The 23870-nt window shown below is 34.3% G+C and overlaps 1 protein-coding gene across 1 annotated transcript in view; it reads left to right on the top strand.

Annotated features, from left to right (window-relative positions):
- Positions 1-19008: 19008 nt before the first annotated feature.
- Positions 19009-23870, top strand: part of GRM3 (glutamate metabotropic receptor 3) — a 272331-nt gene continuing 267469 nt past the window's right edge. The window contains exon 1 of the mRNA XM_003771437.4: positions 19009-19632. The gene's annotated coding sequence lies outside the window, so the exon portion shown is untranslated. The remainder of the gene's footprint in view (positions 19633-23870) is intronic.

Raw genomic sequence — 23870 nt, 5'->3', positions numbered from 1 at the left:
AGCCCTGAAGTCAGGAGGGCCTGAGTTCAAATCTGATCTCAGACATTTAACATTTCCTAGCTGTATGACCCTGAGCAAGTCATTTAACCCCAATTGCCTCAGGGGGTAAAAAGAAAGAAAGAAATGAGAATGATACAAGAAAATCATGATGCAAGAAAATAATGAAAAGACTATTAACAAGTTAGTAAAAGGCACACCAAAAAATAAATAAATAAAATAAGAACAGAATTTTTTTTTAAGCATAATTAACCCGAGGGTAAAAGGATATTTAAGTCAATTCCAATAGACTTGTAATGGAGAGAACAATCTGATTCCAGAAAGAAGACTATAGAGACTGAATGTAGATCACAATACAGTATTTTCACATGTTTTAATTGTTAAAAATTTAATTTTGCTTGCTTGGATTTTCTCTCATTTTGTCCCTTTTTGATCTGATTTTTCTTGTGCAGCATGATAAATGTGGAAATCTGTATAGAAGAATTGCACATATATAATATGTATTGGAATACCTGCTGTCTAGTGAAAGGGGCTAGGAGGAAGGGAGGGAGAAAAATTTGGAACACTAGGCTTTGAAAGGGTAAATGTTGAAAACTATCTTTGCATATATTTTAAAAATAAAAAGCTATCATTTTAAAAATTCACTGAAAATGAGAACTGAAAAGGTACAATTGGTCAAATAGGAAAGAAGGTACAAAAATTCACTGAAGAAAAAAATTCCCGAGAAAATAATTGTCCCACTGGGGGGAAAAAAGGTACAAAATCTCAATGAAGAAAATAATTCCTAAAAACTTAGAATTGGGAAGTGGAAGCTAATGACTCTATAAGACATCAATAAACAATAAAATAAAATCAAAATAATGAAAAAAATAGAAGAAAATTTGAAATATCTAGTTGGAAAAATGACTGACCTATAAAACAGATCAAGGGAAAACAATTTAAGAATTATTAGATTATCTGAAAGCTATAATCAAAGAAAGCACTTAAATACCAGGTTTTAAGAAATTATTATAGAAAACTGCCTTGATAGCTTAGATTCAAAGGGATCCAAAATAAAATAAGAAGAATCCATTGATCAGATTCTGAAATATCTCTCAAAATTAAAACTCACAGGAATGTCACAGTTAAATTCCAGAGCTCTCAGGCCAAAGAGAAAATACTTCATATGGCCAGAAAGAAACAATTGGAAGGTTGTGGAGTCACAGTCAGTACCACATAAGATTTCACAACTTTCATATTATGAATAGAGATCTAAGATTATTATATTCCAGAAGATAAAGGAGGCAGGATTACAATTTTTAAGAAGTAAGTATAATTCTTTAAGGGGAAAATTGAAATTTAATATTTCAATTGAATTTTAATATTTAATAATTTAATTAAAGTAGCGGACTTTCAAGCTTTCCTGATGAAAAGACCAGAGGTGAATAAAAAATTGTGGTATATGATGGTACTAGAATACTATATTATGCTATAAAAAATGATGAGCAGATTGCTTTCAGAAAAACCTGGAAAATTTTGCATGAACTGATATGAAGTAAAGTGAGCAAAACCAAAACATTATACACAGAAATAGCAATATTGTATGATGATCAACTGTGAATGACAGCTTTTCTCAACAATACAATTATCCAAGAAAATTCTAAGAAATTCATAATTTAAAAATACTATCTAGCTTTTGAAAAAGAACTAGCAGAATGCAAATCAAAGCATACTATTTTCACATTTTTTTTTTTTAGATTTTGGTTGATCTATTTTCTTTCACTAATATGGAAATATCTTTTGCACAATTATACATGTACAACCTATATCAAATTGCTTCCTATTTCAGTTTGGGGTGGCCAGAGAAAGGAGAGAATTTGAAATTTGAAAAAAAAAAATTAAAAGAATGCTAACAATTTTTACACATATTTAAGAAAAAATAAAATACTATTCAAAAGAATAAAAAAGAAATGTGTTATCCACTAGGAAGACTGGAAAAGAAAGGGATGAGAATGAGGTTATGGATGATAAAAGGAAGGGTAGAGGAAGAAAGACAATGATTAGAAGCAAAATGAATTTTTGAGGAAGCAATATAAAAAAAGATAGAGAGGACAAAACAGAAATAAATGGGCTAGAGGGAAATCCACAGTAAAAACTGTGACTGTGAATGGGATGAACTCACCCAGAAAGCAAAATCAGATAACAGAATAGATTAGAAACCAGCATCCAGCACTATATGCTGTTTATAAGAGACACATTTGAAACAGAAAAAACACATACAAAGAGTTAAAATAAAGGACTAGTTCAAAATCCATTATGTTTCAGCTGAAGTAAAAAGGCAGGAAGAATAATCATGATCTCAGACTGAGTAAAAGCAAAAATAGACCTAATTAAAAGAGATAATCAGGGAAACTACATTAAGTTAAAATGTTCCTTAGACAATGAAGTAGCATAAAACCCCCCAGCATTTCTCTGATAAAGACCTCATTTCAAATATATACTGAAAAAAAACTGAATCAAATTTATAAAATAAAGAGCTATTCCCCAATGGATAAATGGTCAAAAGACAGACAGTTTTTAAAAGAACTCAAAGCTATCTATAGATATAGGAAAAAAATACTCTAAATTACTATTGATTAGAAAGAGGGAAATTAAAACAACTCTAATGTATTAATTATCCTCATACCTATCAGAAATGCTGGAGGGTATGAGGGAAAAATTGAGGCACTAATGAACTGCTGGTAGAGTAATCAACTGATCAACTATTTGGGGAAACAATTTGATGCTAGCCCTGAAGAGCTATAAAGCTATGAATACCACCCACCATTACCACTAATAGGTTTGTATTCCCAAGAAATCAAGACAAAGGAAAAGGACTTATAGGTATGAAAATATTTATATTTGTTCTCTTTGTGTTGGCAAAGAATTGGAAATTGAGTGATGCTCATTAATTAGGAAATAGCTAAACACGTTGTGGTATGTTATTCTACTGTGCTATTAGAAATAATGGGGAGACGGAAGTGTCAAGAACTCTAAACACAAAATGAAATGAGGAAAACCAGGAGGTTATTGTGCACAGTAAAGAGCAATATTGTAATGAACACTGTGAAAACCTCAGATTCTCTGATTAATACAATGTTTCAAGACAATTTCAAAAGATTCATGATTAAAAAAAAATGTCATACAACTCTATAGAGAGAACCTGATGAATTCTTGAATGCAAACTGAAGAGTAATGTTCTTACTTTCTTACTTTTCTTGATCTTTTTGAAATATGGCCAATATGGAAATAGGTTTTGCATGATCTTTACATTATAATTGATAAATTGTTTGCCTTCTCAGTAAGTGTGAGAGAAGGTAGGAGGGAGGAAAAGAATTTAACCCTCAAAATATAGGAACAAAGGAATTTTGAAAATAAGTAATAAATTAAAATGTAGAAGGGGAGAAAGTGCAGTGGGCTTTTTGGTTTTAAATACCCAGGACATAAATGTCATTATAGAACAAAGACTAGGACTAGATATATAGTTATGGAAGTCATCTGAATAGAAATGATAATTTAACTCATGGAAGCTGAGGCAGTCACCAAATTAGAGAATAGAGAGAAAGGAGAAGAAACTCTAAGGCACAGTCAAGAGTTATACCCATATTTAAAGGATAAGATATTAATTGTATCTAGCAGTAGAGACTGAGAAAATGCACTAATACATTGTTGGTAAAATTGAAATTCCACATTTTTGTTTTTGTTTTTGCTGAGGCACCTGGGGTTAAGTGACTTGCCCAGGGTCACACAGCTAGGAAGTGTTAAATGTCTGAGGTCACATTTGAACTCAGGTCTTCCTAACTTCAGAGCTGGTATTTTATGCATTGCGCCCCCTAGCTGCCCTCACATTGTTTTCTGAAATGTATGTGAGTAAAGTGACTAAAATATTCATACTCTGAATCAGAGTCTTCATTACTGGGCTTTTATCCCAAGGAAACCATCAATATGATTAAAATTCTCATATACTCCAAAGTATTTATAGCAGCATTTTTTATGATTACTAAGAATTGGAAATAATTTTGCTAATTGTGTTAAATGAATATAATAAAATAATTCTGTGTTGTGAGAAATGAATTGTGTGATAACCATGGAGAAAATGGAAAGATTTATATGCACTGATACAAAGTGCAATAAGCAGAGACAAGAATACTGTGGTGTTCTCTTCTTTATATAATATAATGGTTCTCTCTTGGAGCAGGTTTCTTGGGAAGGTTTTCTGGAGGCAGCCTTAGTTTCAGTTCAGAGTAATAATCACTTCAAATGCAGCCAGCTGATAAAATCCAAACTTTATTTTCTCCAAGAGCTCTTGCAGCTTTGTACTTTGCTTCTGCCTCTGCTTTCTTCAGCCTCCAGTCAGCACAAAGATGGAAGATGGAATGAATTTGACTCCACCTCCGAGAGTGGGCTTGTGGGCTTTCTCCCAGAGTGCTCCTTGGCCCTAAGAGCTTCTTACTTATATGCACTCTCTAAAGGTGTGAACACAAGCATTGTTTCTATCAGTTCCACTTAGTACCTTGTTTCAAGTTCTGGCCCATAACATCTGCTTGTAGGATCAGATCAATCATACTGAACCATGCTAAATTAGATAATTATTGTCTCTATCAACTCTAATGAGTTAACACTTTGTAAGGATTTCAACAGAATACAATATGCATAATAGCTACAACAATGCAAACAAAAATAACAACCACATAACAAAAAATCAAAAGTAAATGTAACAAAATATATAAAAATGGAAAAATTATGGATGAAGAAATATGAAAAAGCACCCTCAACCTACCACTTTATGGATATGAAAAATCTATCGGTTTTACATATCATATATGTTTTCAGACTTTTTCAATGTATCAATCAATTATGATAATTATTTTTCCTCTTTGAAAACTATTGTTTGTTAAATGGGATAGCTCTGGGAGGGAATGGAAGAGAGACATGGAGTATAATAATGATAAAATAAAACATGGAAAATATCAACAGAAACTTATTTTTAAAAGAAAACAATTGGTACTTCAAAATAGTATGTGATAAATTCCAAATTAATAGTATTATCAATAAGAAAGGGAAAGAAAGCCCCCAGAGTCTAAATTCAGCCAAACTATCCTTTAATCTATCTTTCCAGATCTAGAAGACTGCTCATTTATCTAATAATTAGTTATAAAACTTCATAAACTTAAATTTCCTTTTATTTTTCCAAATAAAGACATAATTATTTTCAGATTCCTTCTTGAAATAACTCTATAAAGGATTTTCCTGCACCTTTATCTAGATGTCTGCTGGAATCATTCCAAACTATGGACTCTAAGAAAATTTACCTTGACAGCAATTAAGCATGCAAATGAGTTGCCCATTTATTTTGGTTCTGGGAATAGAAAAGATTATTAATCAAATTTATAAATGCTATGAAACAATTTCTTCCATGTTCATTAAAAGTCATTATGAAAATGTTATCTCTGGGCTTAGCTGACAGTTTTAAACTTAATGTAGCTTTTAATCAATGGCAACAAAATAGAATCTTTCTTTCACCAGTGGGCAACTAAAGGTAAGTAAATCACCACCAACTAAAATATCCTTTTATTCCTCAGGTTTAATAACTTTATCCTCTGAACAGAGAGGGCAGCTAACCTCCTGGCTGGTACTCTAGCAATAAAAGAAAGCAATACCAGGACCATGCCCTTGTGCCCTCTAGCTTACTTACATCTCAAAGGAAGTCTGGTTAGAAATCCCCACGAGATAAAAAGCAAAAAAGCCACAAGTCAATATTAGGCTCAAAGGATACTACTGCTTTTCATATGGGAGACATATTCACTAGCTAGTTGACACTTCTATTTCTCTGATTAACTTATTATCTTTCATTTCACAAGTAGTCAAAATATAGTACCTTGAAAGACTAAAGAATGGAAGGGATAGAAGAAGTTGGATCTATAATCCACATCTGTTAGAATTTGTAGTCAGGGTGATAATACAAGATCAAGACAAACAAGACAACTTCACATAATTTTATCTTCTAATGCTTGTTTTCACTTTACTTGAAGTCAAGGAAGTAGACTTCATAAAGTCATTCTTTGTTTACAAGTTTATAATCTCAAAAGGCTCTGACAATATTTAAGCATTCTTTCTCTGGAACACAATTATAAGAATTTATTAGTGTTATTTAATTATTTAATGGGTAAAGTGAGGCAAAAAAAAAAATTAAATCTATCCAAGTCAAAAAGAGAAAAATTTGGAAGGATTTATCTACTATGATGCCTAAGAAATACTCTTTCTCTTATTAATAGAGTATTAAAATACACTAGGTATTAGCTTTTCATAGTTATAATATTTGTCCATCAAAAATTAGCAAATTGAAGAATTATAAAACCGAATATATCATGACATATATTCCAAGTATTTTGATTGTGTTCTTTCATTTTAATATGAAAGTATATGGAATTCTAAATAACATTGAAAAGTGAAGGCAAGTATCAAGATAGTTCGGGCTAAGTACATTATTGAGGTCTGAAAAATGTGTCTTGATACATAATTTACATCGACTTGAGCCAGCTATATTTGGTTTTCTGTGCATATATATGTTTATAGCTTAGTATTTCCTCTGCCTAGTTCCCCCTACTACTAGCCAAAAAGAGAGAATTGAGACCATAAAGTTTTACATTCAGTTTGAGACAGTTAGGGCAAAATAATTTTCCTATAAATCTCCACTTCACTTTGGTAAAATTTTGATCTCCAGAGCAAATCCTAACATCATTATGATCATGGAAGAGCTTCATCAGAAACATTTTCTTTTCTAGAGAACACCTTAAGTGAAAAGCATACATATTCACAGTTGTGAATTAGAAATCTTCATTTTTCAAATGGCATTTGTTGCACAGCAATTATATCTTACACTTATATGCATGTACTTCCTATGGAAAAACTGATTATTTTTTGAATCTGAAGAATGAAAGGTTGAGAAGCTAATCAGTAATGTGCTTCAAGCTCATAAAGAGTGAAGATGATTATAGAACATAAGATAAAGGCTAAAATGGAAAGAAGATAATTTCAATTGAATGAAGAGAAAATATAATAAAAACAAGTGATTGTTTTGTGAATCAAGGTTAAAGATACTGGTTGTAAAACAGAAAGGTCTTGGAATCATTGATAATAGAGATCAAGATTGAAGGATGAATGCAACTGATATTGGGACCTGGACAGGCTAAAGTCTTGGACAAATGTATTTCCATAAACTTTGGCACTTCAATTCAAATCTAGATTGTCATTTGCTGGAGAAATCATTTATTCTCTGTGTTTTAGCTTCCTCTTCTGTAGAATGGGGTAGAAGGTTAGGTCATTTAAATCTGAGTATTAGTTCTAATTACTTCTCAGGTCCCTTCCAATTCTAAATCTATTAAGTACATCTTGTCTGCTGAAGAGAATGAAATGAAATAATCATTCCTTAACAACTGGCAACATGGATAGAGTGCTAACATTTGAGGTCAGAAAAATCTATTTTCAAGTCCTGTCTCAAATATTTATTTGCTGTGAGATAATGATAATAAATACTGGGGATGGTAATTCACACACTTAATCTCTTCTACTGGGGAAGCTGAGGCAAATCATTTGAGCCTAAGACCATTGAGATGCAGTAGGATACATCTATCAGGTGTCCACACTGTCACCAATTCAATATGTTGAATCCAAATTAGGGCTTAAAAAGGGCCAAGGTGGGATCAGGCCTATGAGTAGTTCAACTCAGTTGAGATAGAGATCTAATTTCAAAAAAGAAAAGATAATGATAAGTGCTTACTATGTGTCAGCCTTTGTGCTAAGTCCTAGGAATAAAAAGAAATGAAAAATAATTCCTTATCAGTCAATAAGCATGTATTCCCTAGTTGTAGGGGCAGAATGAAATTTCAAAGGAAGAAGGATGAGGAAATTTAGGATAATGACTGAAATAGCAAGAAGTGTAATTTTTTAATGGTTTTTCAGTCTTGTTAGACTCTTCATGTCCCCAGTTGGAGTTTCCTTGGCAAAGATACTGAAATGGTTTACCATTTCCTTTTCCAGTCCATTTTACAGATGAGAAAACTAAGACAAACAGGATTAACTGACTTGTTCAGGCAATTAGACAATATCTAAGGCCAGATTTGATTCACAAACTCTTCCTAAGGCTAGAATAAGCACTGCATCCACTGCACCACCTAGCTGGTCTTCCAGCCAGGAAATGCTTTTCAATAAATCTCTGACTTTTAAAGGCTTCTATTTCCTGGTATCTAAAAATGAGCTCTTTGTAATCATTGACCTCTAAAATCCCTTCTAGTTTTAAATCTATTACCTATAATGCTGTGATATATGAAAACTCAGAAGTTTGGGGTTGGGGATATAGTTTCCACACCTTCTTGCTCAGGGTCACAAAATTCCAAAGATCAACACCAAATCTAAGTGCTAAGTATTTAAGATATATTGTTATTCAATCATTTTATACTCATGTGAAATTCTTCATGATCTAGTTTGGGATTTTCCTGGCAAAGACACCAGAAAAGTTTGCTATTTTCTTCTCCAGCCCTTTTTACAAATAAGGAAACCAAGGCAAATAGGATCAAATGACCTGTCCAGATACACACAGGACAGATTTGAACTCAAGAAGATGAGACTTCCCAGTGCATTCTACTATGCCACTCAGCCACCTGTATATAAGGTAAAATGGAATAATAGAATCTAGACTTGAAAGAAAGAATAGAGCTTCTTTCCCCCCCATAAATTTAAGCATCTTTGTTTTTTCATTTTCTAAAAATATTGGGCTTAATAAGTTGTACCCTTTAAAATTATGCTGGAAAAATTATGACCTATTTAATGGCCAAGTGGTGGCTGATAAGAAGAAACTACATGGCTAAATTAGACAAAGACTAGGATAGACATCAGAATGATTTCCCTTAATATCACTAAGAATTGGCAAAACTAGCTTCTTCAGGTATGAAGCACAGAGAAGGTAATCTATAGCAATATTTTCTCCATGACCCTGTGGTAAAGCATTAAACAATCTTTAAATTTAAAAAGAGGATAGCTAGTAGCATTCCATGCTACCTCTTGTCTGATAGGAACATTCTCTTCCTTCTCCCTGGTTGGACTGTCATCTTACCTTTAAAACCCATTAAGAAAATCAGCAGCATGATATATGTAGAAATTTGTTCAGAATAATTGCACATGTTTAACCTGTGTTGGATTGCTTGCTGTCCCAGGAAGAAGGAGATAAGGAGAGAGGGAGAAAAATTTGGAACACAATGTTTTGCAAGAACGAATGTTAACAACTATTTTTGCATGTATTTTGAAAAATAAAAAGCTATTTTTTATTTAAAAAAAAAAAAAAAGAAAAAGCCATGGTCAAGTCTGAACATTTAAGTAGATGTGTTTGGTGGGCATTTTTGAAGATCTTATGTCTTTCAGGTTATTCAGAGTTCATGATGTCATAGATCAACTTTGTTTGCTTTGTCACATGATCAATGTATGTATCCCAATCCTGGCCAGTGGTTGATATCAATCATCACTTTTAATAAGCATTATTATTGTTTGACATTTATTGATAGCCACCCATGTGGAGTTACATAGATTAGATCTGTCCAGCAAATGCACAATCTAGGTGTATAAAGGAGCAATGCTTAGAATCCAGAGATTTGTTCAAATAAAAAGTTTACAATTACAGGTCTGCTTTTAGTGTTTGTATTTTATCCTATTTAGTTTCAAAAAGAATTAGCTCAGAGAAGATTGGCTAAACAAAGACTAGTGTCTTATCTAACCTTTCCTCCTAGGATTACACCCAGTATCATCAATCTCATTTGGAACCTTGTCTCTACATATTTTTATGCTAAATTTACCATTAGACTTGCCCAAATTTAGTGATTTAAAGTTTTTTTAAAAAATATCGGAGGATTATATAAGAAAGCATTCAATATGTGTCTCTCAGAAGGACACACTGTTGATCCTCATTATTTGAAAATTTTGTATTAGTAAATTTTCCTACTCACTAAAATTATTGTAACTCCAAAATCAAGGGTCATGGTACTTTCATGGTTATTCATTTTCATGCATAGAGTAGCAAGAAATTTGACTCACTGGTGGTGAACATTCCTAGCTGAGATTGAACAAGATGATGTTCTGCCTTCTTGTCTCAGTTCTCCAAATGTCCTCTTAGCAATCTAATTAATGCCACATTTTTTTTTTTTTTGCTTTTTTGTTTGGGATTTTGCTATTTAAAACAGCCCCCCAGAACAGAGCTGAAATGTCTTATAGTGTTTCTAAGCACAAGAATTCTGTGATGTCACTTATGGAGAAAATATGTATGTTAAATAAACTTCATTCTATTCTGAGTTATAGTGCTGTTATCATAATTTCAACACCATGTACTTCCAGGAAAAGGAAAAAGAAATTTGCTGACCTGTACATAAAATTGTCATTGAAAGTGCTAAAGAAAATATTGTGACCAGAGGTTCACAGGAACTTAACCCTCTATTTCCCCTAGGAGCAATAGTTCAGTATCAGTGTTCCAAGTGACTTTATAAATAAAAGTACCACAAATGATGAGAATTAACTGTATTTGTATGTATATGATCATATAAATATATGTATATGCCATATATAATGAGTATTGTTATATATAAGCATTATATATGTATATATCTATCTACATCTATGTATATGAAAAAACACTGGCTTTGTAAAGTGTACACATACCTATACACATGCACATACACATGCATATATGTATGTATACAAATCCTATCTATAGGATGTCTATAAGATATACTGTGTGAATATTTAGCTTCATGAACTAGAGCAATTTAGTCTAAAAAGCAGAATCAATAAATCAGTGATTAAACATTAATTAACCATCAAATGTGTGTCAGGCATTATACTAAGCAGTAGAGATACAAAAAGAGCAAAGCAAAGTATCTATTCCTCTCCCCCCCAAGGAGTGTACAATCTACTGAGGGAGAAAATTTGTAAGCAAATAAATAAAAAACAAATGATATACAGAATAAACAGAAGATAATTAACTGAGGAAAGTTATTATAATTAAGATGGATAATGGAAGGATTCATTAGAAGGAGGGATTTTAGTTAGAACTTAAAAGAAGCCAAAAAATCAGTAGAGGGAGCAGAGGAAGAGAAGTATTTCAAGCATGGGATATAGGCATAGAGAATGTCCAAAGATGAGAGATGGAATGTCTTGTTCATGGAACAACCAAGAATCCAGTGTCACAAGTTTAGAGAATATGTATTGGGAATAAGGTATAAGAAGACTGGAAAGGTAAGAGGAGGATAGGTTATGAAGAGTTTTTGAATGTCAAGCAAAGCATTTTGAATTTGCTACTGGGGGCAATGGGGAATAACTGGAGTTTATTAAGTAGGAGATGACATGATCAGACCTGTATTTTAGGAAAATCATTTTAATGGCTGAGTGGAGAATTTATTGGATTGGGAAAAGATATGAGAAAGGCAGACCCATCAGCAGACTCTTTCAGTAATCAACATATGAAGTGATGAAGGCCTGCATTAGAGTGATAGCAGTATAGAGAGAAGGAAACGTACAAGTATACCTTGTTTTATTGCATTTTACAGCTATTGCTTTTTTTTTTTTTTAACCAATTAAAGGTTTGTGATAACTTTCAATCAAACAAATCTACCAGAACCTTTTTCTTTCAATAGCATATAGCCACATCATTTCTCTTTGTCACATTTTGGTAATTCTTACAATTTTAAAAACTTTTTCATTATTATTATATCTGTTACGGTGATCTATGAACAATGATCTTTTGTATTACTCTTATAATTGTTTTAGAGCACCATGAGCTGTGCCCATATAAAATGGCAAATTTAATTGCTAAATGTTGTTTGTGTTCTAATTGCTCCATTGACTGGCAGTTGTCTCATCTCTCTCCCTTTCCAAGGGCCTCCCTATTTATTGAGATGTGATAACCTTGAAGAATATTAAATAAACTTATTTGATAGAAGAATGGCAAGAATTGAGAAGATTGATTCCAATTTTGAAAGAAGTTTAACTGGGAATAAAATGCTATCAAACATCTCAAGCTACAGAGAAATCTTTCATGAAAAGAGTTAATTGATGCAGCAAATGTCTTATTTTATTAAGACATTGTTATTGCACCCCCTACTCAAGCTTTCAGCAATCATCACTCTGATCAATCAACAGCCATCAATACTGAAGCAAGACCCTCCACCAACAATATGATTATGATTTGCTGAGAGTTCAGGTCATGGTTAGCATTTTTTTTTAGCAACAAAGTATTTTTAAAATTAGTGTATGTACATTTTTAGACATTATACAACTGCACAGTTAATAGTGTACAGTATAAAATAAATATAACTTTTATATATACTGGGAAATCAAAACATTTTGTGACTTACTTTATTGTAATATTTGCTTTATTGCAGAGTTTGCAATCAAACCTTAAATATCTTTAAGGGATGCCTGCATTCAGAAGATTTTGCAAAGGTAAATAAGAAATCAACAAATTTTGGCAACAGTTCAGTTATAGTGGGTGAGAGATAGTGAGAAATCCAGTATGACCCCTATGTTGTGAGCCTGAGGGATTAGGAAAATGGTATTGAATTCTACAGTAATAGGTAAAGTTGGTTGGAAGAGGGAATGAGTTCTATTTTGGATATATATATTTTAAGATGTTTACTGAACATTCAATTGGAAATGTCTGAAAGGTACTTGCAGATGTAAGATTAGGAAAGGTTAGGAGAGAGATTGGGGCCTGACCCAATCAGGAAGGTAGATTCGTGAAAAATGAACATGGGGATGATAATTAAATCCATAGGAGCTGATGAGACAACCAAGTGAAGTAGTATAGAGGAAGAAGAGAAAAAGGGCCCAGAACAAAATTAAGGGACATCTACAGTTAAAGGCATAATCTGGAGGAAAATCCAACAAAGAAGACAGAGTAGTGGTCCAGTAGTTGGGAGGAAAACCAGAAGAAAGAGATGATCCACTAACCTAGAGAGAAAAGCCTATCAATGAGGAGAGAGTGATCAACAGTATCAAAGATACTGTTAAGAAAAGTAAGAACTGAGAAAAGGAGAAAACTGTTGTTAGTAGAGAGGTGAAAAAGATAACTACAGCTTTCCAATGTTTGAGGGGCTAATTAATACATGATAGGAATATTAGAATTGCTCGTTGTGCCACAGTTCTCTTCAACTGTCCTGACTCAGTTTCCCTGTACTAGTTTCCCTGAGCTAGTCCTGACTGAGTTTCCCTGAATAGTTCTGTTTCCTTAACTGTTCTGCCTCATCCCCTTAGTTGTAAAACCCCCCTCTGCTCCATTAAGGCTGAGGACCATTTGCTCTAAGGTTATAAATTGTCAATGTAAGACTCAAGATAAGAGGGGGAGATCAGACTTCCTGACTCTTTCTGTCCTCAAGAATTTACACTATCCCTCTAAAATATTCCAAAAGATAAGACTATTCCAGATACCTCATTGACATCTTTACTTCTGTTTATTCAGACATCCTGACTCTAGCTTTTAGTAAGAATTTATGGCCACCACCACCACCCCCATCCTGACAGAACCAAATGGGTCTGTGAAGAAGTTTCCCACTTCTGTCCCCTTCTTTGTTTGAAAAGGTATAAAAAGACTTGGGATTCTCCCATTCATCGCTAGATACTTTGAGATGAGAGTCCTGTCCAGTCAACTATGCTCTTCAATTAATAAAATATTAAAAAAAAAACCTCTCTAATCTCTCTCCTGCCTCAGTTTCTTTGGCATTACATTCTGCCTGTTGTCAGAGGCCAGAACTAGGAGTTAAGAGGTAGAAACTGGAGTATATTTGAGCTCAGTGCAATAGGAAATTTTTAATCATAATTAAAAATGAAGTAAGTTGTCTGCAGAATTGATAGGTTTCTCTTTACTTATTATTAGAAACTCTCAAGCAAAGCTTGATTGACTACTTTCTGGGAGTTGTTACTGAAGTGATTCCTCTTTAAGAACAGTTCAAACTAAATATTTTCTAGGATCCTTTTCAATTCTGAAATTCTGTGAATCTGAGGTTAAATGGCTTTGTTAAGGTCCCAGAGGAAGTTGATGATAGCTCCATTAGAGAAACGCAGTTCTCTTAATTCCTCATTGAATGCTCTTTCTAAACTACTTATATTGGGGTATTTGCAAACACTATAGGTGGTAAATTAGGAGAATAAAAGTAAATGATGGAGAAAATGCATAATATACAACAAAGGTCAGAAGATCCACCATAGGACTAGCATCTGGAGGCCTTTCAAAGCTTACAAGAACATAATCTGCTCTATTTCATCGCTGATATTGATTCACCTAAGATGAAGAAAATAAAGTCTACACTCACAAGAAATAAAAACAGGTGACATCATGTGCTGACACATGGTAACATGGAGAGAGGAAAGTCAATGGTAGGCAACATATTACTTCCTTTCTTCTGTGGCTGACTCAACATACCTCTAGGTTCTTCTCATTTGAGGCATTTTCCCCCTTCTCCCTCAAAAGTTGCCTAGGAAAGAGAGAAAGCTTTCATTTGCTCAAGTCTTTTGTATTCAGATTCAGTTCTGGGTCAGCAGCCAATTGAAAAGGCTTTTTCTCTCCTCAGTAACCCAACAGGAAATGTAATACTTGCTGCATATTTTAGATGAGGGAGGCAAAGGACTTCATTCCTTCCATTATACATTTCTGGAAACAGGTTCACTGAACCACCATTATGAGTGGCAGCCAGCAAAGTATATTGAACATGGCCAAAGACGTGGGAGATCATTATATAATGATCCCAAAGGAAATTATAAGCTAATTCACTGAAGGGACTGTCTTACATATATGTATTATCTCTTTATATTTGAATGTAAACTTCTTGATGCCAGAGATTTTTTTCTATTGGTATTCCTGGTACTTACAACATTGCCTGATATATACTAAGCAAAAAAATCATTGTTTTTTCCTTTATTTCTCCTACTGTATTGATGCAATAGAGATTACAATAGAAAATAGAGCCAGCCAATATGTTGAATGAATGGAAATATTCAACCATATGATCATTTGTGGAAACTTCACACTCAGAAAGATTGAAAATCTTTGATTATGAGTCAAGTGGTACATGTAAGAAAGTAATAAATAATAATAATAAAATATTTTACATTTTATGGAATATGAAATATTCCATAAAATTAGGAATATTGTAAAACATTGTATAGTAACTCATTTTGACTTTTAATACTATATGATTAAAAGAACAGTTATTACTTGCTTTAATTTTACATATTTACATACACATAATTTTACATATTATTCCATTTTTCGGGTGAAAAAACTGAGTCTTGGCTAAGTTAGCTGACCTGCTCAACTAGTGATCAGCAGAAAAAGGGGAACCAAAATTTTTGACCTTAAGGTCTTCAAGGTAAGGTTGAAAGGACTTTTTTCTAGTTAACGGCTAAGAGTTCATCATTTGGGAAATCTGGGGTTGATAAGATTCAAAATAAGCCAGTAAAGTTAAAACAGGATTTGCAGATAAACCAAGAGGAAAATATTTAGAAACCCATAAATTCATACTCTTGGAGAAGAACCATCATAACTAATTCTTTACAGCAGAAAAAAATTTGGAAAGCAAAATCATAATAAGGAAAGGACAATAATAGTCACAAAATTAGAGATGAATTTGTAATATTATTCTGACATTTCATTCTGCAAGGACATATTTAATATATGTGTACAATATAATAATATATATACTATGTACAATATAACATGTATAATACATACAAGAATATAATATATGTACATGTATATGGGCATGCATTGTTTCTAGTGTTAAGCAGAACCATTTTGGAAAAGGATAATAAAGTAAAATTTAGTAATATGCACAATTATAATGTGTATATTGCACATGTACATATATGTATGCATGTATCAGTTTTCTAGGGTTTATCAAGTCCATTTTGGAAAAGAGCAATAGTAAAATATACAATAACAATATGTACGACATATCAATATCTACGTGTATATTGCATATGTACATTTATATATCCATGTACCATATTTCTAGTGTTTAACAGGACCATTTTTGACAAAGAAAATAAGTGGAAAATTTAGTAACAGAAAGGTATAAAGAACAGACAAAGGCACAGCTAAGAGATATCAAACCAGATGATCAAGATAGCTATATTCTATGACTAGGCAGCAAGAGTTTGCAAAAAAAAAAAAAAAAAAAAAAATAGCTTCTAGGTTGAGCTAATAGAGATTTGCTATTGAGATTCTGCTCTAGAGTATTTGCTGCTGCTACATAATCTCAAGATAGAGATAGGAGAATGTATGGCATTTTGTTTGTGATATTCTGAGCTGTGAATGATGACACATAATCAAACCTCAATATTACTTCAACAAAAGGGTATAATTGAAAGGCTACATAAAGGGACATCATATCATAAATTGTGGTGTTGTCTCTAAATGATCTTTAAGAGACTTCATCCCATTTTAATCATTTGATTAAATACTGATAGACCAAAGGGAATTCAAAACAGCAAATTAAATGACATGGAACTGAATAGAATAACCTGGTTGAATAGGTAGAAAGGTATAGAGCTTTAGAGATCCATAACAAATCAGTTATATTTAGGATAAGTGATTTTTTTTTTTTTTGCAAAGGAAAACAGAACATTAGATGTTGGTCAGGAGGAATGAAAATTATTATCCTTTTTTCTATTTTATTTTATTTAGGTTCTTTTACTAGACATTATCTTCTTAATAAACATGTCATTTGTTTTTGAGGATGAACTTCCAATGAAAATTGTTATCTCTAGAGACTTTTTAAAAGTAACATGAGATAGAGGTGAGGGGATAAAACACCATAATAAAAGAAAAATCTTAAAGTTATATTGAAAGTCAATATTGAAAGTAAACATGCAAAAGGGATATAACTCTAACAGTACAAAACAAAATCCTACATATTATCCCACTGCTCAGTTCTATTCTACAAATATCTAGTAAGCACCTATGCTGCACAAAACATTACTGTAGATGAAAGAAATCAGTTCATCCATCTTGGGAAATAAGCTCTTTGAGATCAGAATTGATGATAGATGGACAATTGTCTCATTCCTCTGCTAAATGCATTTCTGGGCAATGCCCCCACTTCTCCTCCCTGAATTGAATTAGAACAATTTAGATGGGGGGGGGGGTGAGTAATTTAACTTCATATGATTTTCCTAGACTATCGATATTCTGGGGTGGGAGGAGGTTGGAAATAGGAGGAGATACATCTGAGGCAGGGGAAGATAAAAGATAACAGAAAACTAGTGCCCTCCCCCCCACTCCAGATAAGGCTTTAAGAAAGTCCAGGTATCTAAGGTGCTTACTGGCACATTCCATGAGAATATAAAGGCTGTGGTCTTGACCTTTTACTGATGATAAAGCACTTAGCATAACCTGGATATTTGTAAACATTTAACTTTCTGGGCTTTAGCAGCCTTCTAATTTACATTGATTGTCTCCTGGGTTGTGACTGTTAGATTATGTCCTGTGAGAGTTTTTCTCATTGGGGACTCATTAGCTAATATCCAGGAATTATAAAATGGAGGTGATTATTGTTGTTGTTTCACTTTAGCCACAATAATATTCTCTTGACATAACAGAAGAGGAATGTTCTTATAAACAAAATTATGGTCTATAAATCCATAACATTTAAGTTCTATTTTATTCAGCAGTTTCAGTAAAGTTCATAAGGAAATATATAGGAACATGTCTTCCTAAATGACTTTGGTTCCCTAGAAGAAAAGCCCATAAAATTATTTCTATACTTTAAATGAGCTGGCTAGATTACAAAAGAAGGCAGTTGTTAAACAACTTAACATTAAATATTAAAAAAACAAATGTAGCATTTGAAGCTCTATATTTAATTGTCTCCACATCACTGAGCCCTTTGTTAAAACAAAATGTTAGTATTTCACCGACAAGGAAAACAACGAAAGTTTTATGATTCTTTGAAAGTGTGGAATATGATTTTAAAAGATAGACTCTTGGAATTTCACTTTAGTTAGTGCCTTTGTGGGGTGTGTTGTGTCCCTTTTTTTTCCTATTTCACGAATATAGCCTCATTTTAAGATGGTTTTATTTCTTTTTTCTTTTTTGAAAGGGAAAGTAAAGAAAATCAAGAAAATTCATTGTCAGTCGAATCAAAAGTAACGACTAGAGAAAAACAAATGCCTTCCCGAGAGGTGTGTAAGCATCAGAAAGGAAAGGAATGGTGAGGGCTCAACACTCACATACTCTCTTTACTCTTAAGAAATTTTGGAGAATGGAAAAAAGCACTAGCAAGCAGCCTTGAAGGGGTGTGGCCTCTCCCTCGGACTAGTCCAATAGAATCGCTTTAGAGAGAGCCCATCCCAAGATTGATGAGAGTTGCTAGGAAACAAGAGCGTCTTCCAGTATTGCCCAGAGAATTGCTCGGCTCCAGCTTTCTTTGGTTTCCTCATGATCAGTACAGTTACATAGCTTGTGGGGTAGAACAGTGCATAGGGAGAGTCATTCGCTTTCTTCTTCTCTTTTTCCCCTCTTTCTCCTGTCCCCCTTCCCAACCTGCAGTCACCTTTAAGCATGAGGATCCCTGGGGTGTTTTTCCCCAAACTGTCAATCCCTGTTTCCGAGTGAGCTGAGAGCAATAGTCAGCTTTCAAAGTTAAAGCAGCCTACGTTCCATACCATCCTAATCCCTACCTCTCATCTCCTTAAAATAGATACGTGTATATTTTTGTATCTATATATCCGTATATATGTAGATGTATATATACATCTACCTTTTCCGAAAGTGAATGGAATTCGTACTGATGCAAAGCAATCTGCAAAATCGCCCTACCTTCCCCTCAACACTTCTTCATAGCCTCCTCACCTATTCTAGTTAGTAACGTGAAGCCTTGGCTTTTTATAGACATTCAAAGAAAAGACAATAGAAAGAAGAAAGAGAAAAAGGGAAGGAGGGAGGGAGGGAGGGAGAGAGAGAGAGAGAGAGAGAGAGAGAGAGAGAGAGAGAGAGAGAGAGAGAGAGAGATTCTAGGCGGTCTGTATCTCAACAGAGAGCCCCAAATAGAAAGGATGTTTTTTGTCTGACCAAGAAGGAAAGTTGCTCTGGTGCCTGGGAAGTGGGTTTGCCTGAAGGCTGGAGAGAGGAGGAGGGTTAGTAGGCTGTGAAGTACTCCGTTCCTCTCTGCTCGGCTCGGCTCCCCTCCCCTTCCAGGAAGACCACCTGGTCTCTACTCTCCCTTTCTTCCAACCTCCTTCTTCCTCTCTCCCCCTCCTCAACCTCTCCCTCCCTCCCTTTCCCCCACTCCCCACTGATTCCGGAGGCCTTGATGCTCTGCCATCGGGCCCCAGTCCAGCTAGCAGAGGAGAAAGAGGGGACGCTCTTGACAGGAAGCAGTTCACACAAGTTGGCCATTTCGGGGATAAACTAAGTTCCCCCTTTGGATTTGGAAAGGACAAAGCCGGGGCGCTGCTGCTTTTGTGTCGGATGCGGAGAACAAACCATGAGCCGCCGGAGCCCAGGAGCAGCGGGAGTAGCAGCAGCAGCCGCAGCAGCCGCTGCCAGCACCAGCCTCAGGCAGGAGTTGCCTTCAGTGCACGGTAAGGGGCTAGCTCGGAAGAGACAGGTCCCTCAGGGAGAGGTGAGGGAGGAGTGATGTCCAGGCACCGGGAGGGACTCAGACCGCAAAAGTTGAAGCAAGAGAAGAGACCAGTTCCTGTGGTTCTTTTGAAAAGATACTGGAGGGACAGAGGCTGTGTGTGTGTGTGTGTGTGTGTGTGTGTGTGTGTGTGTGTGTTGGATGGAGGATGTATAAAGGAAGAGGATTCAAGGTAGAGGTGTTCAAGGATGGGATGAGGCTAACTACTGATCACAGGACCCAGGAGGCTCACACCTCCCCAGCCAACAGAATCCAGCTCTGCTCAGAAGCTAATGATTTATTTCCATCTGCAGATTTTATTTGGCTTTATGAATGAATGGGTGGCAGTTCGATGCCTGTCCCAGTGATGTTTTTCATGAATGTAGAGATTCTGTCAGTAAGCAGGACAGAATGATAAGAGAAACCTTGGCTATACTGCAGCTTGAAGGAGGGAGAGAGCCTGCCGCCAGATGTTGGTCAGCGGTTGATCCTCCAGACTGTGAGCTTGGAAAGACTCCTAAACTCAATGCCCTTTACTCCTTTGAGCTTGAGAGAGAAAAAAATCCAAAAGCCAGACTGAGAATAGATCTTATTCATCAATTCTGGTTCATTTTCTCTTCTAACAAATAAGTCAGAGAGGGTGGGTGATGCTAGGATCCAGAAAGAGACTGGGTAACATTGTGTGGGGTTTTTGTTGGTGGTGGTTTTTTGTTTTTTAGGAATTCCCTAATTTTGACTATCTTCACCTCACCTTTGCCTTAGTTTTAGAGAATAGATAAAGATTCACATCTTTAGCTAAATGAAAAATTATTTAAATAAATAAAACTACCCCACAACATTGCCTTTTAATTAATCATTTCAAAGAACTGGTATTTTAAGAAAACAATTCAACAGCAGCACAGGCACACTTTTGCAGGTCTGTGTGTTAAATCCTTTACCATTTGACAAAATATTTTAACTAGTATGTCCGCTTGTGTAGCAGGCATTGTTTTGAATTTCTCTTTATTCTTCTATCATGCAAAAAAAGGAACAATAAATATGTTCAAAGCTAAGGTTAATGGTGTCACAGTGAGAGTGAAGGACCTCTAGCTGATCTTAACTTGGAGCTTCTTTGGGTTAATTGTTTAGAGCCACCTGCCAGATACTCCTTCAGGAGAAGGTGTCCTCATTGTTTCTCTGACAAAAACAGGCATTCCATTTGAAGATAAAACATTAATAATTTATCATTAAGCCTAGTAGGTTTCATTGGATTTATTTTAAAATCAACTGTTTCTGCATGAAAGTATATTTCAGTATAATTAGATTTGAATTAAGAATTCTGATTAGCATGTGTCTTCAACATCTTTGTGTAAGTTGCCCACCCCTCAGGACCTTGTGATGTTCTGAATTGTTGTTTAGTAATATTTAAAAGATTTTAAAAGAAAAAGATATAAGTCATTCACATGACATTATCTCTACATTCAGATATTGGACTCAAAATTTATAAGGTAAATTTTTCTACCTTCTGGATGATGTCAATTTTTAAGAATCTTAAATTTACAAAGAGCCACTCATTCTAGAAGAAAGTCCTACGAAATCTCAATCATCCCTCTTCCAAAGTTGACTGATTACCTAACAAGAAATTAGTTTGTTGCTATTGTTGTTATTGTTTTGTTGTTTTTAATCAGAAGTAATTTCACTCATTTTTGAGCTACTGTTCAGTCTCTTTATGGTTTCTGTGCATGGAACAAGTGAAAACCCATGTTGAATTAACAATTATATCAGTAGACAGATTTTTTGAGTGATGATAGAAGAAAATTATTTTTGTCAGCATAACCTTTCTAATCTTCTAATATATTTTCTTGTTCTTTGCCATGAAATATTTTAATGTAAAAGCTGACACATTTGCTTAAGTGTAGTAGTGAAAATGATGCCAGCATACGGATGAGGCTAGAACTATGTGATAAGAAGCTTTTCTCTTCCCTTGGGTTGTATTTTCACACTTCAGTAACATGTGATCAGTGAGTTGAGAAAAATAAGGTGACACCAAGAGAAAGGAAACAGATATCAGAATTAGTAAAATTAAGTTCAATGAGCTACCTCATTTTGTGGGATAGTATTTACAAATGAATGAGCAAAACAGAATGGAGAACTAGTGGGAAAATGGTAAGAGAGAAACTCTGATGTCCCATAGCAGCTGCATACTTAAAACATGACCTAGTTCCTTGGTTTGGTTGACACTTACTTCTATACATCATGTAAATATAGCCATGAAAAATATGTAAGGGTAACACAAAGTGACATCTTAGTTTTGCTTATCTTTATTTTCTGTTGTCACTGGAAGCATAACCGGAAGGGACCTTAAGAGATTATCTGTCCCAGTCCCGTATTTCTAGTCAGGTGAACATTTAAGTCATCCAAGATAGGTAACTATCTATCTTCATTTTAAAAGTTCACATTGTTATACCTTGATAGTCCTTCACTGGTTAATTGCCCTTAATCATGAAGTATTTTTTACAACTAATGTCATTGTCTCTTGTCCCTGTCCTCTAAGGCTGATTGGTAACAAAGTGATACAAGAACTCTTAGAGATCTGGTTGCCTACTATCAGCATGTAGCTAGCTGTCTTTAGGGATGAAATGTGGCAACTTCTTTAACAACCACACAACAGCATCCCAGGAAACCATTTGAGAAAGGAAATGAAAATTAATACTTAATCCCCATTGAAACAACAGGAGGGAAGAATGCAGTTATCCATGTTGGAATGAGGCCAGAACACTGGAGCAAAATTTGTTTTCCCTGGACAAAACTCTGGACAAATGTATTCAAGCATACAGTTAGAAAACTAGTAGGGAACCTATTTCGTTTGTACTTGCTCTGGTTTGTATTATGTTGAGTTTACTGTTGATTTTAGCCTCCTATGAGATTTGCTAACTCAGTGCAATCCTGCATTAGATTACTTTGTTCAAATTGCTACCAAGAAGCAGAATAAAATGATGGAAGATTATATATCATAGATGGAGACACATAAAATCAGTACAATCATAGTACTTAGTGAGGAAGAAGGGATTATTAGATCATCTACCTCCTTTCACTGCTAATGTAGGTTTGATCCCCATAGTGTACTATATTTTGGAAAGCTTTGGACCAGTCTACTTTTAAATGACTCAAGTAATGACTTCTACCACTGCTTTTGGAAGGCTATTTCACAGTCTAATAGTTCTCCCTATTAAGAACTTTGGTGATAGCCTAATTTTCCCTTTGCTCAATTTCATCTTGTTACTTACATCCAGTGATACCCCCTTTAGACTAACTTTCTCTAGTAAACCAGAAGATCGTTATACCTTTCCAAGATTACCTTTGAGGTACTTCTGACTAGAAACTTAGTTAATAAATACAGGTGAGAGTAACATAATGATATCTACAATTTTAGAAGTCCCTATTCCAGTTTTAAGACATGTCTTTGGCCATTTAGAAAAAATTTGTATCCCACATAACTTTTTTAATTAGCAAAGGCAAAGAAGAGAGATAGAGATAGGAAGAGAGATGGGATTGATTTAATGGCTTCTATGACTAATGAAAAGGATCACTCTAAGTAACATAACCTTCATGGTCCACTTTGCAAATCTGTTGGCAGTAAGACCATTTCAATTTTTACTCTATAAACTAGAAATTCTGTGTCAGCCAATATTTTCTGCTGCTCCAATGAGCCCTAGAATCTGTTGTCATGTAAATTCTACTATTTAAATGAAAATCATTACCATGTTGAATATAAATTAGAAGAAACATAAAGTTGTGTGAAACTTATACTTGTATATTAAAACAACATACTACCTCTATTGATAGCCATTAGCCCTATCAAATTCTAAGTATGCCAAAGGAAAGACTAGAATTTTCTCATAATTTTCTGATATTGATTCTATTCTATATCACACACAAAAAATAAAGAGTATTTGTCAACAGAACAATTTTTAAAGTTAAGATACTATACTTGAAAATTATTTTTAATGGAACAACCCAAATCACAGAGATTATTATCATTATTTTCTCCAGGTCATCTCTAGTATATACATACATTTATAAGCTTCTTTAAAGCAGTGTAAGAATACATACTCTGTAGACTTATCATCCCACTCACTTGTATCTCTTAGTGTTAGGCATTGCTAGACAGTGGAGGAGTAAATGACAAATCAGGAAATCAGTTCTTAGGTAGCTCTTGGC

The sequence above is a fragment of the Sarcophilus harrisii genome, chromosome 5, assembly GCF_902635505.1.
Source record: "Sarcophilus harrisii chromosome 5, mSarHar1.11, whole genome shotgun sequence".
Taxonomy (NCBI): Eukaryota; Metazoa; Chordata; class Mammalia; order Dasyuromorphia; family Dasyuridae; genus Sarcophilus; species Sarcophilus harrisii.
This window is presented reverse-complemented; position numbering and strand designations above follow the sequence as displayed.